Here is a 15,706-nt window from a genome sequence, read left to right as displayed (position 1 = left end):
CCTTTCTGACCTCAGATCCCTGTAAGGTGTGAGGACACGTTGCTGGGAGGGGACATTATTATCAGGTTCCCAAGTGCACTAATGGGCTATGATGGCCTCAGCCATTCTAATCCAGGGTCTTCACACACACACACATACACACGAGCCCTGCCCATGAGCATAGGAACCCCATTTAAGTCTGTATTTGGCCTTCAGTTCCTGCCTGAACTGATTTGTAGGAGCATAAATTTTCAGCTCAGCTACAGCTATGCTTGTGTTTGGCCACGGGCTCCAAAGATCTGGACCCTGACCTCTAGCTTGACTTCAAACTTTTCTTGTCAATGTGGACCTACTTAGTGATAAGTGAACCTTGGTTACTGTCACTGGACCTCATTCTGACCAATGGATTAGCTTCCTAGCTTGATCTGAGACCTGCCTCATCACCACAAAGTTGCCTGACCATCTAGGCTCTTGCCTGAACCTGGCAATCATCTCCTGGTCTGCCTACTCATCATGCTCAAGTCGTGTGAGGCTGAAGGCTATACCCTGGCTGATGAGGCCCCTGTACTGTCTGGTGTGAAGTCATGCTCAGCTTCCTATCCCTTTGGATACAGCCAGCCCTTGCTGCTTCCTAACATTTCCCTCACAATTTAAGAGGACCTATCAAAACCTCTGTGCTTACTATTCTTCCAATTGCAGTATCAAAGATTGTCCCAGTGAAGTCTTAACCTGTTCTGAAAGTTTTGGCAGTAGCAAGAGGTCATCGGAAGAGGCCAGATCTGACTCATCGTTCTGCAGAATTAACTTTGTCAAGTTCTGCAGAATTAACTTTGTCAATTAACTGTTCCTAGAAGTAGCATTAAAGTAGAAACAAATATCTCTGCTTACGTTAACTTGTTGCTTTCCACAACAGAAAATAAATAATCACTGAAAAATGGTAGAGTCCACTTACAGTATCTGAAGAGCTGCTTATAGAATTTTCCTGGTAGAGAGGTGACAAAAGAGCCAGTGGTTTCTTGCATTAACTATTGGAAGTCCTTTGATTAGGTGAGTATATCAGAGCTCGATTCCAAGCAGACAGAGGTTTAAAAGGTCTCCTCTGAAAAAAGGAGAAGCTAGAAATGTTTCTCTCAAGCAGATTACTCTGAAGGAGAATATTAATCAAAGGACCTGCCCATAGACAGAGGAAGTATTTGTCTATTAATCATCTTTGATTAGGTAATTCTGGGAAGGTTCAGGTGACTGTGTTGCTGTGTGAGTAACCCTTGTCTTTCTGTGAAGGTATGGTCCTACAATAGTTAAGAAAGATACTCAAAGGCTGTAGCATCTATTGTCCTGACCTTCTGTGAAAAGCACTGTTACTCACCTCATGGAAAATTTTAGGGTAGAAACTGAAGAGTCCTGGATGCAAAGTGGGACTGATTCAGGGAGAAGGCAGTGGACTAAACTTTAAATGAAATTTTAACAGCACTGAGAAAGGAAATGACGAATCTCTAAATTGGAACTGGTAGTTTTCTGTTTAATGCATTTATTAAAGTAACTACTAAACCCAAAATAATTTGTATATTTAGTCACTTATTAGCATTTAGTTATTTCCCCCTTTATTTCTGCAGGAAAACTTGGTGGTTGAGATTTTTTTGTTGTGTGGATTTTCGGTTTTCCTCAGATTCTGTTGTTTTCACCCCACTTAATAATGCAGAATTGTTCTTTTTTGTGCCTGCCATAACACTGTTCTGGATCAGAGAGTTTCATTTCATTATCATTCTTTTGCACTTTTTGTAATATGTTGAGGTTTTCTTCACATTCATGTTATCTGATTAGACTTCCCCAGTTAACGAATTTTGATCCTGCTATACCATGACATCCAAAGAGCTACAAGAGCTCTATTTGCATTGGTTATTTGTTCCCCCATCCCCATCAAGAAGTTCAGAAGTTGGGAGAAGTTTTACTCCATAACAGAAACAGGTTTGTCATTACAACCACATAATTAAGAACACGAGGAATGATCAATATTAACTATTATGCTCTCTTCTACCCTGAAAACCTTGAACATACCGGAAAGCTGTTCCCTAAAACAGGCCTGCAGTGATTAAAAACTGAGTACAGAACAAAAGTTATTCTGAGAAGTCAGGTCTTTGGGCATTTTTACATACTCCAGGCACTGCCTAAGCTGAGACGAAGTGATGAATCCGTCGTCTCTGGGTCACTCTTTTTTTTTTTTTTTTGCCAGGAACACTTGAATTTTTCTATTATGAAGAATCTCCTGAAGCTTATGAAGCATATTTTTACAGTGACTACTAACTAGGTTCTTGAGGGGAAAGAAGTTCCATTGACCTAAATAACTCTGAATAGGACAGACATTTAGAAAACAAGCCATTAGAGCAAGCGTTCTGTCTTTCTGAGGATTTCTGAGATTAGAACTTGAAATAAAAGGTTACCTTTTACCTTTCCCTTTGCAAATATGATTCATGGAATCTTCCAGGTTCATTTATAGCCTCCCTGAAGTCTGTTCCTGTCAATGGCCACAGACCTAACAATGAAATATGTTTAAATCTTCCTTAAACTACATCTTAACCAAGGATTTTATTCTTTCGTTGCTCAGATGATCTGAAACGACACTTCTTCCCTGAGTGAGCAACAAAAATATTACTCCTGCTGCTGAAGGGAGTGTAGGTAAAGGGACACAAAGATGACAACTTAAAAAAGCACCACAAATTTGATATCATAAAATGATATCATGACATTAGGAAATGACCCGCTAGTAATCTCACTTCTCCCTGATCAGTCCTTATGTCCCGACATGACGGTGTGGTCACTCTACATCCACTGCCTCTACTACAAACTGCGATTTTTATTTTAGTTATTCCAAACGGCCTCCATAGTGGGTGTCCTAGTTTTTAACCTACTTACCTACGAAACACAAGAGCTGGTGCAGGGGTGGTACGTGTGCTTGGCGTTCCTCTGTGCCCTGTGCGTTAATTAGCAGAGACTGAGTGCCCTCTACCGGATTGATGAAGGTTCGTTCGCCTTGTTAATGGCATCACAAATTCATTCCAAGCACAAAGGGCACCTTCGGTAAGTTTGCAGATGATACCAAAGCGTGGGGAGGGGTTGCTGTGTTGCATGGCAGGGCTGTCATTCAGAAAGTACTGGATGAAATGAAGCCGCAGGCCAATAGGAAGCTCATGGAGTTCAACAAAGACAAGTACCCAATTCTGGCATAGAAAAATGTCTACATGTCAGTACATAGAATCATAGAATCATTGAATGGTTAGAGTTGGAATAGACCTCAAAGATCATCCAGTTCCAATCCCCCTGCCATGGGCAGGGACACCCTCCACTACACCAGGTTGCCCAAAGCCTCATCCAACCTGGCCTGGAACACTTCCAGGGATGGGGCAGCCACAACTTCTCTGGGCAACCTGTGCCAGTGCCTCACCACCCTCAGAGTGAAAAATTTCTTCCTTAGATCTAATCGAAATCTGCCCTCTTTCAGTTTAAAGCCATTGCCCCTTGTCCTGTCACTACACGCCCCTGTAAAAAGCCCCTCTCCAGCTTTCCTGTAGCCCCTTTAAGTACTGGAAGGCTGCAATAAGATCACCCTGGAGCCTTCTCTTCTCCAGGCTGAACAGCCCCAACTCTCTCAGCCCGTCTCCATAGCAGAGGTGCTCCAGCCCTCGGATCATCTTTGTGGCCTCCTCTGGACCCGCTCCAGTAGCTCCATGTCCTTCTTGTGCTGAGGACTCCAGAGCAAGACTGGCTGGGGAGCATCTCTGCAGAAAAGGGCCTGCAAGTTAAACAGAAGTCAAAAGTGTGCCCTTGCAGCAATGAAGGCCAACCCCACGCCAGACTGCGTTAGCAATAGTAGGCAGTATGTCAAAAGAAAGTATGATTCCCTTCCATTTCCGAGGGGTTATCCCGCAGGAAAGATACTGGCAAACTGGAGCATGTCAAACAGAGGGCCGCTGAGATGGACAGCGCTGTCGGAGAGACTGAGGGAGCTGGGTTTGTTTATCGTGGAGCTAGCTAAGCAGGAGAGGAGGGAGGGGAAGGCACAGGTCTAATTGCAGTCTCTAATTACCTTAAACAAGGTCATCGAGAAGACAGAGCCAGAATCTTCTCAGAGGTACCAAGGACAAAACCCAACAATTTTCAAACGCTGCAGTGAGGATGGTTCAGCAGTGGAACAGGGTGTCAGAGACACTGTGAAATCTTCATTCTTTGAGTGTTTCAAAACTCAGTTGAACAAGACTGAGCAAGTTGATCTAGCTTCGATGGTGGCACTGCTTTGAGCAAGGAGAGAGTACAGCCCTTTTAAAGGCTGTGAATCTATACAAGTGCTTTTAAGGACAAAAAAATTGACACCTCTTTAAAATTTATATTTTGTTAATTAACATATGACCTTTCTGTATCTGATTATTACATGTTCATTGATGTTAGTACATGCTAGAGCTGTACTGCCATCAATATTACATCACTGTCATCTTCTTCAAGCATCAGCCAAAGCAGATACTGGAGGTGAACAACTATCCAATAAATGTGTCTCTGCTATCCTTCAGGTTTTGTGTGAACCAGCTCTATTTGTATTTTCAACGCTTGCTGAGACCGGAACGCTGCTTACAAACACACTTCAATTTGTGGTGTAGTCGTGAATTGTTACTACTAAATCAACAAATTGTACTTACAAGTAGGAAAAAACCAACATTGCATCTCTTATTTCTGCTGAAAAATAATTTTAAAGGCTGACCTTAGGAAATGAGAAAATTCAGTTTGTAGTGTTATTTTAAAAATTATTTTCTGAACTGAAATATAATAAGGTTTTGAGGATTTGAATTTTGCTGATCTCAATTTGCAAGGAAAAAAAGAAGAATTTGCCTTTCACAATGCCTGGAAAACAACTGTCTTCTCAAGATGTACCCTCTCCCATTTAATATTAACCTTGACCTATTTGGAATAGGTACACACCATGGGTACAACCACACTGGAGTTACCACAATATCTCTGTGTATTAGCTAGAGAATTTTGGGTGAGAATCTGCCACCAAGCAGCCACAGGAGTTCAGAATTTGGTGTAAATTGATACTGCTGCCCCCAAAGAAGTCAGCTTGTTTAAAGCCAGCTCGAGTATCTCACCACTATGGACTGGATGGTAAACCTGCTTCAACAAAGACCCTTTTAGCTTTCTCTGTGCACAAGAGTCCCCTATGAACCATTTTGCTTCTTAGCCTGGTGTTTCTTCATACCTGTGTGATCTTTGCATTTGTAATTACGAAGAAGCAACTTCTCATCTGCTCCTTGTGATTTCAGAGTCAAGTTGCTGGAGGTTCAAGGCCATCATTCTCAAAAAAAAAAAAAAAATGGTAGCACCACATTTTTCGGGAAGAGACCTCTTGAGATACCAGTGTAACCTCCCACTTAGAGTGGGACCTTCACAAACCCAAAATCAGATCAGCTGAAGCTCCCAAGTAGATTATTTCCTGCTAATACGGCAGAGTAACCAGCGTTAGGGCACACACAAGTCTTTGCCCATCTTCTGATTTTAACCCTGAAAGATCAGAGGTCACATCTCTAGAACTCCTGTAAGAACGCTGTATCCGGGTCACCTTCACCCAAACCCTGGGGAAAAGACCACAAAGTATTTTTCCACCCGAACATCCCCTGTGCACCCACGGCATTTTTCCATAATTTGCCCTTCAGAGTCACTAAGTTTACTGAAAAAGAAATGCTAACCAGATACACTTATTCCATTTGGCTCCTCCTGTATGTGGGATTGCCAAGGAAAATTGTTATGTATTAAAGCCTTCTCTGACTCTTAAGTTCCTTCTGAAGTCAACTATAAATAATTCCCAATCTACTCCCACGTGATGCCTTATACAAACTTTATTTGCAAACCAATTATTTCTGTTACAGACCAGATGATCAGTTTAGGGTTTCGGTTCCAGTCTTTTCAAAGTGTAATGTCACCTCTTGCTCTTTTCTTCTTGAGGCTACATAGTGTTTTTCATGTCTCCTCATTTGGAAATTTCCTTTTCCCAACAGTCTGAGACACTTTCATTTCCACCATCCAGTAGCAAAATTCTGAAACCTGCTCCTGTAATTTGAACTTGGATTTCAAAGATACTTTGAACTCAAAATACTTTGAATTTTGAAATACTTTGAAAGATACTTTGAATTCAAAAATACTGAAGCTTACACTGATAATCAATAAACTTATAAAACCTGTAGGACTTATTTTGCCAGCTCATTTCCCCAGTTCACAAAACACTGCTAATTTGCAAACTCATGAGTTCTCTGCAGCTCTTCACCTATTTCATGGACACTTTTAGCTTCATAACATTTTCAGTTAAAAGTGTGTTTGAAAAGGGTATATTATTGCCAAGGAGAAGCTGAGGACTGATTGTTATTGATTATTTTAAATGAAACCCAACAATTTGGAGCAACTGACGCTATAAATTTAAACTCTATTGCTAATCTTATCTGAACTGGTATTCCTTCAGCTACTGCAGCTTTGTCTGAAATTACCTATACTGGTTTCTTTGCCATGGTATGGTGAACACAGACTGTTAGCTGCATTTTCAGTGCACATGCTGCCATACAGTATTTCCTAAAGATATCTTGGGGATGACTCCACGGATTAGGGCAATCATTCAGCTACTGTTGCTTTTTTACCATTACCAGTGGGAGATATATATTTTTAATAATAAATAGAGAAATGATAAACTGATAATAAATTATAAGATAATTTGACACTAGAGAATTTAAATGGTCAGAGTTTTTCTACAGCTGTCTACCCTAGGGGAGTGATAGGCGTTGAAACCTTACTCAAATGAACAAATTACTTGAAAAAACAGGAGTAACTTACTATAGGGCTAATAAAAGATCATTTTGCAATTTTAAGAATACTTCTCACTGCCTGGAAGTAAATATAATTTCTACCATTTTATCTTTTGTGTCAGCCCTTTAATATTGCCTACGCTCTGTGTACTATTATTCTTTCCTATGAAATGATGTAAAATATTTTTTATATTAAAAGCATGTTGACTATGTTATGTGGAAACAGCAAACATTCCAAGTCATAACTAGGAAGTCATAGGGACAAAATCCTAAGAATATACCTTTTAACTATGTCGTTTCACATGAAAAGAAAGTCAGAAGACAGTCACAAAATTTACTAAGCATAAGGCATTTGAACTTCCCCACCTTTGGGGATCATCTTCACGAAAACACTTGTGAATTTGCTATCTTTGAAAAGAAGGAGCAACAACAACAACAAAAAAATCTTCAAAACCACTTCTGCTATTTGTTTCCCAGGGCTAGATGACCAGACACACACCGAGGACCTCAGTATGTGGCCGAGCTCGGGTGCTGCGGCGGCGGGCACGGGTCACGTTGCAAAACATACAGGTCAGATTACAGCTTGGGCATCCCATTATCGAGACTATTATGGGAAGAATGTACATTCTGGCAGCTTCTGCCCTGTGTTGCAATCCTGAGAAAGCATGACAGCCTTATGGTACTAGGGAGTACTTCTGCTCTGCCACAACTACACTTTGAGAACACATTGACTTGCCTTATTAACAGGGAAGGTCATTTGTTGGCAGTATCAATGTATTCCCATTTTGGAAGGAATATTTGTAACAGAGAGGGCCCCAGCTTCAAAAGAGCTTTATCCAAGAGATAAAGAGAAGGTCAAACACATTACAGGTGTAATGCAAAGCATCTAAGATCATATCTTTGAAGCTGCAGCCATTGAGTGTCTGGTCGGTCCTGCAACACAGCCTTCTCCATCTTTAAATGCTTCACAGCAGGACACAAATAGTTCTCTCTCCAGACAACTCTGTTTACACCATTCAAATAACTTACCAAGAAATAATATCAAAACGTTCAATTTTGGGTTGCCTGGTTTTGTTTCAGCAAAGAAAAAAAGCAAAAAGCACTCTAAAACTTCTAGAGTACAACGTTGTGTAACTACGTACGTCAACCCCCTTGAAGACTATTTGTGAAACTCCCACTTAGCTAGTACACGTGTAGATACTGCTTCAGCAAAATCTTGACTCCAAAATTGCTATTTTGCAATTGATTCTGATCAAAATCAGAATACAGTTATATTTAAAGGGGCAGTGCCTATACATCTGCCTGTTCTGTTACAGCAAGCCGGTGTTGCAAACCCAGGCTTAAGGAAGGAACAGTGAGTAAAAGAGTAAAACTTCTTTGAACAGAGAGAAACTGGAATGATACCTATCCCATGGGAAATTTTTGGAAGTTAAAGTCACTGAGGTCAACGTACAGTGTTCTATGGCTGTTCAGAAAACACGATTAGAATAATAAGAATGGAATAAGAAGTGTTTTCTTAATAAACATATTGAATTGTTTAAACACAGAATTATTTATTTAGTTCTTTTAATACTAAATATTCTTCCTTGCTAGGAAGAGTGACCGAAATACATTGCTTGACACGGACTGTGCAGCTTCAGGGGCAGTTCACGGTAACACCTCTGACAGCAGTGAACTATCACAGTCCTTCCTACAAACTACTTAATTACCTTGGATCTCCACCTTATCATTGTACTGCCCTCATTTACCCCAAACCAAATTACAGCCTAGAAGGAGACTGCAGCAGTGATTTATGTACCTTATCTAATGAACAGTAACATCATGTGGTCAACTCCGGAACGGGTTCAAGAGAAATTAAGACAGAACCTTTTATAATTGCCCATTCATAAAGAAAGCACGCAGAACGACGTCACTGATGTTTTTTTGCCTGGGGAGAAAGGAATTCAAGGCCTTGACAATGCACCTGGTGACTTTTGCATTCACATGGTGGCTACACCAATCCTTTTCTCCGTGCTTTCAATAAGCACATGGGAGAGTTGCCTCACGTTGTCATTTGCAAGAACCCTGGATATATGTAACCTGCACCCATTTGGAGGCCTCCTTCTATTTCCATAATGATATATATTCATTTATTAAACAATGATGACTAATTACATGTATTAATTTAATTAAATAATCGTGAAACTGTATCGTTTTCTGCATAGGCCTTAAATCACTTCACAAATGCAGAAGAACATTCATACCTACATCACAAAAGCTGAATAAAACCCAGAAGGATTGATATATGCAGATTCCATGGGAAATGAACATAACTTGCATTGTACAAGCACTACAATGCCTTCTGCAGAAAGACTTTTGAAATCTACGGTGTATATTGGACTGAGTCCCTGAATTTTGCCAGCTTTTTATAAAGTGACTCATTAGATTTCATTACTAAAAAAAAAGAACCCTGAAAATACTAAGCAAGCATATTCAGAGTGCAGAAAGCAAATAAAATTTCCCATACTGTGCTTCTTATAATCTTAAAGACACGTTACTAATTTTCTTAAGAACTTGCTTAACAACTGTGACTTTCTGAAATACTAAGTTGAGGTTGAAACTCTTTTGAAATCATTGATGTTTTATCTTATGTGTAAATTTGGCCGGGGAAGTCTGAAGTAAATTAGAGAAAAAAAGTAAGAATGCTTTTTTTCTCTAATTTAACTTAAACTTAAACTTAAAAAAACTTAACGAGACTGTTGGAAAGGAGATTTCAACACATATTGAATGCACAGGTTGATCATTGATGATTGCCATGAAGATATTTGTATAAATTCTATGAGGCTTGACAGGCCAGACAGAAAGATGCTTCAACAGGTAAAGCTTCTCCCTAGGCTGTGATGACTCTGCTGCTGCTGCTGAAGGCATCAGGTCCTCCATGCACTAAAAAGAAGGGGCTGGAGTAGTCTGATGTAGAAGCTCCCAGCTGTGACCTTTCTCTTTTATCTGAACTCACTTCCCTCAAAATTACAAGCAGGGGTGCTTATCTCACTTAAATATAGATATTTAAAAATTAGTTAAGCCTTAGTTAGTGTAAAAAAGGAATTTATCCTTTCCTAGAAGAGCTTTTTGAGCTGGTTGGGAAGGATTGCCTCCTGGAGATGACTCTCTTGCTATTAAAGAAGACTAGGTTTAACACAGATTTGATTCACACCATGCATCTTGTGTACGCTTCCACTGTCATTATTTTAAACAATTAATAGCAATCAAGGCAAGAACAGATAAACCAGAAATGACACAAGGAGAGAATGAGAAGAGAAAGTGGCAATACAGCTCATGCTTCAGTGGAATTCCAATTCCAACTGTTTTTTTAAATAAACATCAGCCGTTGTCACCATCACTTCCAGCTCAAGAGCTTTTCATTTCTTATTATGTGTCATGGTGAGACAGATGAAACCTCTGGGGTAAGGACACTATCTCCATCTCTTGCGTGCAATAATACTGCCTGACTGATGGTATCTGCTGTTAGAAGCAGCAATATTAGTGGTGAAAAATGGCCACATTTGAAACCACAGGCAGGTTTTTGCCCTTTTTCACCCCTCTTTCTAAGTTTTCTATGTACTCATGACCTTAGAAGCTGTGAATTCTGCATGAGAAAACGAAGAGGGAGAGTGTGTGTCTTCCTGTGCAATGTAGCCATGAAAAAGAGATTCCAGCAGACCGTTCTGATAATAAGCATGACAAAAATAAAAATCACTGTCTGCCAGAGGGGAACTAGTTTCTTAGAGTTTCTCAGTGCACTTTTTGACTCTCTGTAACGCCAGATCAGTAGCCATAGTATAGAACTGTCTGCAGTCACTTCCACTCACGACTGTCTGACCTGAGCTGCAGCAGTTCACTCATCTCAAACCCAGAACTTCCATCATCCATCATTCCTGTCTTGCAGCTGCCCGGTCATTCCCACCCCATGGTCCCAAAAAACCTCTGCCCATTCCCCCTCTGGTGCCCTGCATCTCTCCACTTATTTCTCTTTTGGCATTTTCACACAGTTCTGCTTGTGCTATTCTGCCCTACCCTATTCCCTGGCTTTTGTAGTTCTGGGCACTCCCAAGGGGAAGGGGATCTGTTCTCAGTCATGTTCTGGAGTCCCCCGTTAGGCACTGGAGCATCCCCAAGTTCTCCATCTCTATCAGCTTTCTGATCATGGCATCAAAATCAGCCAGTGGGTGTGTGCCTTTAGTTGCCTGGCACTATCCTGTTCTCTGAGGAATACAGCCTTGGGGTAGGATGCAGAAATTCACTGATTATGATCTTTCGGTCCATTTCCTTTCTTCCCTCCATTGGCTCCTTTTTGCCCCAAGGCCCTCACTGCTCCATCTTGGGAATGACTTTACAGCCTCCTCCACCTCCTCATTACAAATCCAATGGGGTTTTGACCTCACGAAGGGGAGTCATCTGATGCAGACAGTGATAACCTTCCCAGTGCTGCCAATTGTCCTGTGCTTCACTGGACCGGAGAGCAGCTTTACTGGATTTCATGCACCAGCTCCTTCAACCTGAGGAGGTAGAAAGCATACATTAACCAGTTTGTCTTATCCCCCTCCCCCAGCCCAACTGGAGACCAGTGGCTGATGTGCTGTACTGGCTGTTTCGGTTGTCTTGGCACCTCACACTGGGTCATGTTGCAGAACCAGCTAAGGGAGGAAAATATGAAATGTTGGGTCAAAATCCCTAGGAAGAGAAATTATTGGTATGACTCTGGTTTATCCAATTGGTTCAAGGTCTTCATCTCTCTTGTAGGCTGCTCGTTCCCCACCACTCTGGGTCCACTGTATGGACAGAGGAATCCATATGCATGGTTCTTTTCTACCTTGGAGCCTCTACTTCAGAGGATTCCGAGGGCAGCCCTTTGGACTACACTAAGAATCCTCTCCACTGGCTACAGAAATGTACCTGTATCTCTTGGTCTGGTTTGAAAAGCACAGCCTTAGGCAGGAATGTGCTGTTGTCCGGTGTAGGCAGTGTGACAATGAGCAGAAACCACCATGAGAATTCCAGAAAAGGACAAGGCCAAGTGGAGTGAGATTTTTGAACTGAAGTCAATCCTCTTCAGAAGCAGGAAGCAGAAGGCCAGGGGAGCCCAAATACAGTTCAAAATACATCCAATATCCAACAACATTTAGGACAAATCAGTTTAATTAATCTTGAAGATAGAATGTAGAGTAATGTTTGTCCCCATATAGGGTGGAAATGCTGACAATGTATGATTTAATTCTGGGAAGAGAGATAAAGTGGGAAAAAAAAAGTCAATATTACTTTAATTCTTTCAAACATTTTTTGCTCTTCCTTGTGCTTCATGTATACAAATTGGAAGTTTCACACATAGCCATGCCCACATATGCAAAACCCAGTAACAGGGAACATCCAGAGAAATATGCATACAAGGTCCAAGATGGACAGCTGAATTTCCTAGTACTGTCAGCCACACTGAGTAAAAATCCGTTTGCCAGACAGCCTGGTACTGTTCTCCATCTTTTTTTTCTTTTTTTTAAGAAAGAATTTTGTATTCTGATTGTATGAACTCTTCAGCTATGGAGCTGTGTTGGAGGAGCACTGCTATTAGCTTAAATCTTTCTTGTTTCACATTTCATCTTAGTACATCTTGCTTTCATTCCACATATTCTTTGCTGGTGAACATATATAACCACAAACGAAGGAAAAGAAGAGTCAGAACTCTCTGAACTCAGGCAAGGGTTGTGTAGTCACTTTCTCTCTTTTTAAGGTCATGGCTTCTGTTGAATTAGAAGTAAGAGAATATAAAGAATATAATTTGAATTCTACTGAATTCAAGTAGCATCCAGCACTCAGTAAAGGGCAGTCTAGCCTTCCTCTGTCCTGCCCCAATCATTTGTTTCTGCTGCCTAGCCTCAGACTAGCATCTGTGTGACTGCACAGTCAACTGGATTCAAACTTCACCCATTAGAAAAGTGACCCAATAAAATCTGTATTTAACATGGTTTTGTCACCTAATATGCCTCATTAACAAAGCCACACCAACACTGGTGTCTGCACAGGAAAAGGTGTCAGAGCAAGCATCCCGTGGCAGGATTCCTTGCTGAGGCAGGAGCCTGGACTTATGCCAGAATGACTATGTCACCATGACCTCAGGAGTAGTATGACTTACCACATCTGGCATCTATTTACTTACCTACTTCAGTTAAATAAAGAATTTCAGAGGTGAGGGTCAGCACTTGAAAGTATTCCACACTTCCTGTGAGGAATGCAGAATACCTTTAACAACACAATCTTGCACTAAATTGAGTGCAGATTCCTTTAGATCCAGAGATCTCTGTAGGGAACATGCCCCTTGAAGTTGCTTTACTAATCGTGCTGCAGGACTGAAAATTCCAAGTTTCCCTCTTACTCTGTCCGATGTGCTCTGTCTTCAGATCTGTTGAAACTTCTATTCTTCTCCTGTGATAGAATATACAGCTACTGATACCTGGTCAGTTCATCTCCCTCCTTATTACATACCATTCAGTAGGAGACAGTATATAAGAAACTTCTACAGCCATGTAATCTTCAATCATTCAACTTAATGAATATTTCTGAAAAATTGATCTTCTAAGTTCCTGAAGTCCTAATCAGGACTTTCTGGGCTGAGTGTGAAATCTTTTGAAGGCTGGCTGGAAAAGAATCCTTTCATGTTTTGGAGAGCAAGCTGAAAATGACTCAAGACCACCACCTGGTGTATAAATCTCAGTGTCTATAAATCAGAATGTATAAACCCTTGCATGTGCTTACTTCTGTAGTGACTTTCATAGGCCTGGGATAATTACTATCTTGATTTGACAAGCTAAAGTCCTGACCTGCCTAAATTCCAGACAAGTTTTTGGGCATCTTGGAAAAAAACTGAAGATCTTGAATAAAAAGACCATCATTAATAGTAGAAAAGGAAAAAAATAACCCACAATGAAACAAACACAAACAAAAACCCAACAACAACAAAAGAAAAGAGAAAGCCAATGGTAACATACAGCTGTTATGGGATTATTATTTAATTCAGGAAACGTGGAAGATATTCGGTACAGCAAATGATAGTTGGGGTCAAATGTGAGTTTGAAAATAATTAGAAAATTGTCTCCCAGACTACAGAATGGAAAGTCATCATCAGAGTCCTAACATGTGGTGTGGACAGAGACTCAACTACGGTGGACAATTTGGTCTGGCAAAGTGACTGGCAAGGGATTTTTTTTTTTTTCCCCTGTGGAATAGGTGAGCTGTCTCTGCACTGCTGTTGTAAGAACACCCTCTAGAGGACATTTAAAAACACATATTTGTCATTCTAATGTTCGGGTTTTTTTTAAATTTATTTCTATTCACAGCGGCTGTGTGAGCCAAACAACACAAAATACTAATAATTGGTTAAGCACTGAAGTGGGAAAGTCTTTACATTTTCCTTTCCCCTCCACTTGCACTAGTCTTATGAAATATTTTTTTGTCTAGTTTCAGTCAGTTATTTGTGAGCACTACTCCTAAGTGGGAGCTACAGAGGATTTCAGGATTAAGTGTGATTTTTCACATCAGGGGTGTCCTACCCACCCTTTTCATTCTATTTTTTTGAAGTCCACAGTGTTTCTGCCTAATAGTGTATGACATCTTTGCATGTCAGACAAGCCCACTGATGTCACAATGTGCCCTGAGTAAGACTGTGGTGCTAGGGAGGTTCTGACTCCATTAGCTGAAAAGGAGTGAGGAGCAGAAGTGTCTTGAACAGGAGAATTGGATAGGGGATAATCCAAGCCTGATGGTTTCCCTGAGATTTGCTGTCTATCTGGTGGCTGTGTTCCTGGCCACTTACTGCCCAGTGTCCTCTAATGCCTTCGTACCACTGAAAAGCCAGACTGTGATTCACACAGCAAAGAATGGACAGGAAGAAGGAAACAGTCCATCAGCAGGTGAGGGGATGGGTTGAAGTGAGAGGATGAGAAAGAGGAGGCTTGGAGAGCAAATAAAGGCAGAAAATGAGATGGAATATGGGCACAGAAGCTTGGTTTTGCAAAGACAAAAGCAGAAGAGGAATGAATTGCCCAATTGGCTTTGGGCAACCTGGTGTAGTGGAGGGTGTCCCTGCCCATGGCAGGGGGGTTGGAACTGGATGGTCTTTGAGGTCCCTTCCAACCCAAACCATTCTGTGATTCTATGATTCTATGAAAAGATACATGTCAAGGGGCAGTGGAGGTCAGATGGTCCCTGAGGAATAGAAAGCCAGCAACTGGTGTGATAACGAGACCAGCAGGGAAGGGGCCTCACCTGCCCCTGGCTGCAGCCTCCCCTCTCAGCAGGTCCCACTCACACCTTACGGAGATCTGGGTTCAGAATGGTCATGCTGTAGAGGGATTTAATTGCTATGGGATGTCACAGGGTAATTTCCAAAGGAAAAGAGACAGGAAAGGGATAAGAAACTGCAAAACAGGCATGACATATGGGGGGCTTAAAGCTGGGGGAAGGGGGGCAGAGTGTGGATCAGGTTGCCGGTGAGGAGCTTTGAAGGCTCAAGTGGCCTTGAACAGAAAGGTCCAGGTCACCCCCGGGGAGCACCCAGGCTGGTCCCTTGGAAGGGATCACAGTCCCCGCTCAGTGGTGGGCCCAGCTCCATGGTGTTCACCTCACTGCTCAAGGAAGCCCCCCTTAACTTTCAGGGAGCAGTGAGTTCCAGCTGCTTCCTAAGGGACATGGAGCCAACAGCCAAGCGTATGCTCAGCAAGGCTGCCAGGGCAGGGACCTCACCATCCAGGGCTCAGTCCCCACAGCCCCTAAGCAAGGCAGGCAAGGCAGACCTGGAGATGGTAGTTAGGTAGTTATAGGTAGGTACAGGTAGTTATTCTGTCAAGAATACAGATCATCAGGTAAGT

This window comes from Tauraco erythrolophus, chromosome 1 (genome assembly GCF_009769465.1).
Source record: "Tauraco erythrolophus isolate bTauEry1 chromosome 1, bTauEry1.pri, whole genome shotgun sequence".
In the NCBI taxonomy this organism is placed as follows: domain Eukaryota; kingdom Metazoa; phylum Chordata; class Aves; order Musophagiformes; family Musophagidae; genus Tauraco; species Tauraco erythrolophus.
This window is presented reverse-complemented; position numbering follows the sequence as displayed.